General features: G+C 40.8%; 1 long non-coding RNA gene across 1 annotated transcript; it reads left to right on the top strand.

Moving 5' to 3' along the window:
• The first annotated feature begins 261 nt into the window (after nucleotides 1-261).
• Nucleotides 262-3,742, top strand: LOC309653339. The gene is made up of 3 exons (XR_014259107.1): nucleotides 262-367; nucleotides 1,851-1,927; nucleotides 3,620-3,742. It is a non-coding gene; the product is annotated as an uncharacterized lncRNA (long non-coding RNA).
• Nucleotides 3,743-4,199: the final 457 nt, after the last annotated feature.

The following is a 4,199-nucleotide window of genomic DNA, read 5'->3' as shown; positions in this document are numbered from 1 at the left end:
TGCTGTAGAATCCACAGCTTTTGCCTTTTCCAGATTGTTGTATACTTGGAATCATATAACATGCAGACTTTTCAGATGGGCTTTTGTCACTTGTATATTTTTTCACATGTATATTTTAGGTTTCTTCATATCTTATTATGGCTTCCTGACTTTTTTTTTCTTTTCTCTTTTTTAGTGCTGAATAATACTGTATGGTCTGGATGTAATAAAGTTTATTTACCATTCACCTGTTGAAGGGCATCTAGGTTGCTTCCAGGTTTTGGCAGTTTTCAGTTATGAACCTTCTGCAGTGTGCAAGTTTTTATGTAGATGTACATTTTCAGTTCGTTTGAGTAAACACGAAGGAGTGTGACTGCTGGATCACATGGTAAGAGTATGTTTAGTTTTGTGAGAAACTGCCAAAGTGGCTGTAGCATCTTGCATTCCTTCCAGCAGTGAATGGGAGTTCCTGTTGCTCCACATCCTCACCAGCATTTGGTGCTGTACATGTTCTCATTTTGGCTATTCTAATAGGTGTGTGGTGGAATCTCACTGTTGTTTTAATTTTCATTTCCCTGGTGACATATGATTTAGAGCATCTTGTTTTCATATGCTTTGCTGTCTGTTTATCTTCTTCAGTGAGGTGTCCGTTAAGGTCTCTGGCCCGTTTAATTGAGTTGTTTGTTCCCTCATTGTTGAGTTTTAAGTATTCTTTCTATATTTTGGATAACAGTTCTGTATCAGATGTGTCTTTTGCAAATGTTCCCTCCCAGTCTGTGATTTGTTGTCTCACATCTGTTGACATTGTCTTTCACTGAGCAGAAGTTTTAATTTTAATGAAGTTGAACTTACCCATTATTTCTTTCATGGATCATGCCTTTGGTATTGTACCTAAATGACATTTCCAAACCAAGGTCTTATTAGTGTTCTCCTATGTAATCTTCTAAGAGTTTTACAGTTTTGCCTTTTATATTTAGGTCTTGAGTTAAATTTTGTGAAGGGTGTGAAGTCTGTCTAGATGATTCTTTTTTGTTTTTTGGCATGTGGATGTCCACTTGTTCCAGCACCATTTATTGAAAAGACTGTCTTTGCTATCCTATTATTTTGCCACTACCGTACTTTCTTGATTACTGTAGCTTTATATTGTCTTGAGGTCTGATAGTGTCAGTTCTCCAGCTTTGTTCTTCTTCAGTATTGTGTTGGCTGTTCTGGGCCTATTGTCCTTTTAGAATCAATTTGTTGATGTCCAAAAAATAAGTTGCTAGAATTTTGATTGGGATTGTTTTGAATCTATAAAGCATGCTGGAAAGAAGTGACATCTTGACAGTATCGAATCTTTCCCATTCATGAACATGGAATGTCTCTTCATTTATTTAGTTCTTCTTTGTTTCAGTTCATCAGAGATTTGTAATTTTCTTTGTATAGCTCTTGCACAAGTTTTGTTAGACTTATAACTAAGTATTTCACTTTTGAGGGTGCTATGTGAATGGTATTGTGTTTTAAATGTCAGATCCACTTGTTTATTGATGGTATTTAGGAAAGCAATTGACTTTTACATAATAACCTTATATCCTACAATCTTGCTATATCATTTATTAGTCACTGGAAGTTTGTTTTTTTTTTTTTGGTCATTTCTTTCAGATTTTTCATATAAAGGGTCATGTCATCTGCAAACAAATCCTTAAGTAAAAATCAACCATTATAAAAATTTGAGGCTGTGAAATGTTAGTTCTTTAGTTGTCAGTGGTAATGTTAATTTGTATGTGTGATGCTAAGAGGTAATTAATAAGGTGAATATGAAGGTCTTGTCTGTATGCATTTATTTATTTTAATGGCTCTATTGTAAAATAAAATATTTTCTTTCTATTTAGCCTTTTCTGGATATTCAACAAATACTAAGTACAACCCACTCCAAATAAAAGCAGAAATAACAAGTCATCGGGATGGGGTGAGTAAAAATGAGTGTTTTTACACTAGAAGCAGCATGTGTATTTTTTATATACTGATAACATCACTTATTATGATTTACTTAATTCCTTTGATAGGAAGAGAAAAGTTTCATTTTAAAGCCTCAGCCCATCTAACAAAAAATTGCTTGTATCCCTCTGTGTATTTCATAGGGCTAAATTCATCCGACATTTGGAAAGATTTGGGGATGTCAGGGCCCGACCTCACAGGGCTGCTTCCCTGTATTAGTGGGATGCCAGCTCTGTCCCTTGGCAGCTTTAGCATCTGCTGTTCTTCCCTGGTCTCTGTATTCCCAGAGAAATCTTGCCTGCGATGGTGTTTGACCAGAAGGTGCCGGTGCTCCTTGCCAGTGGTGCCGGGTTCTTTGTGTGCCACCGTGTTCCATCCCTTCATCCTCTTGTCTTTGGTGTCTGGGAGGGGGTACAAGAGACATCTTGGAGACCAAGCCTCCCATCCTAGTGTCTCAGTGCCTAAACCAGAGTGTCTCTTTTAATGCTGTGGTTCTCACATTCTAGTGCACCAACAAAAAACACCTGGGGCATCAGTTCAAAGTGTGAGCCCCATCCCCATTTCCATAGAAACTGTCTCATTACCATGCTGGCTGCCCCTGGAAGAGGCAGGGCTCCCTGCCAGTGAATGGCCCACAATTAAGTGTCCCCTGCCCGCCCGGCTGCCGGAGATGGCTCCCAACCCCAGCCAGCGCGGTTCAGAAAGGCTGTCAGTATGCCTGCTTTCTGGAGCGATCAGACATCTGCGTGGGGATTTTTCTCGGCGTCTTAGAAACATGAGCTCGCCCCATCCTGTGACCAGGTGCTGCACCTGTTACGAGATCCCAGACGTCGGCCTTCCTGCGATTTTCACTGGATGCTGTGTGAGCAGGCTTGCCAGGTGCCCCGAAGATGCTGAACAAAAGACATGGGAACCATTAGGTTTAAAATCACTTCCTGGGCTGTGCCCTATGTCCCCTTGCTCCGAAGGCACTTTGTCACCAGGCTCCAGGGTCGGCAGGCTTCTCCAGAGGTGGGTGGAGGGGTCTCTCTCCTCCACGAGGGGCTCGGAGGGGCTGCCCCGGGTCTGCAAGCCCTCCCTGTCCCATGCAGTCACCGTGTCCTCGATTCGTCCCCACACGTGTGTCACTGTGTATGGAAGAGGGGGAGCGAGTGTGGTGGACCTTCCCAGGAGGACCTGGGGAAGACGCGGGGTTTCTTCTGAAGGAGCCAGAGGTGGAGTTTTAACAAGGCCTGGAGTGGGTCCTAGCACCTGTTTAAATAAGTACTGCAGGCGACTGACTTTCAGGTAGTGGGAAGCCATGCTTTGAGCAACAGTGTTTCCTAGGTGGGATCTGTGGGTAGTAAGTGGAAGAGAGGATGAAAAACGTATGACAGAGTTTGCTCATTGCAATGTGTAAATCAATACCTTGAAAAAGAACATCGTTGCCGGTTCCAGGGCTCCACATGGGTAGAAAGCTGTTTGTGACCCGGGCCTTTTGTGTCTAAGCGAGCCAGCCCCTCTGCCAAGGCTGTTTGATGTGCCAGGGATGGGAGGTCATGGAGAGACTGGGTGACCCCGTGAATTGCAAGCTAGTCAGAAACTTAGATGACAATGCTAACAACTGTAGAAATCATTTTTCACAGCTTCTTTATGTGGAAAAAAAAATGTAATTTGTCTTTAGCTTTCCGGATTAAAACGAGAGCTGACCCAGATGAAGCAAGAACTGCAGGACAAAGAAAAGGGGGTAGAGACCCTACAAGAGTGAGTGGCCTGCAGTGACAGAGGGAGAGTTTCCCTGTAATTTCCTGTTTGGTGCCGGGACATGTGTCCTAAAGCTTCATGGGTGTTCACTTTTATGCTTTTATTTATGCTCACTATTTTCCTAAATTAAAAAAAAATTGTATTGAAGTATGGTTGATTTACAGTGTTGTGTTATTTTCAGGTACACAGCAAAGTGATTCTGTTATGTATATACATATACATATATATTCTTTTCCATTCTTTTCCATTATAGGTTATTACAAGATAATGAGTATAGTTCCCTGTGCTATGCAGTAGGTCTTTGCTGGTAATCAATTGTATATTTAGTAGTGTGTATATGTTAATCCCAGAATCTGTTCTTTGAAGATACTCAGTTTTTAAAATACTTGAGAAACAAGATCCTTATTTTTATATTATGCTCATTGTCTCTAGCTACATACTTTATATATCTAAGTAAAGCTGTATAATCATTATTAAATTAAATTTTCTTAATTAAAAGT

The sequence above is a fragment of the Balaenoptera physalus genome (assembly GCF_965194825.1).
Source record: "Balaenoptera physalus genome assembly, chromosome: Y".
NCBI classification, from domain to species: Eukaryota; Metazoa; Chordata; class Mammalia; order Artiodactyla; family Balaenopteridae; genus Balaenoptera; species Balaenoptera physalus.
Note: the sequence above shows the minus strand (reverse complement) of the source record. Positions and strands in the feature narration are given on the sequence as shown.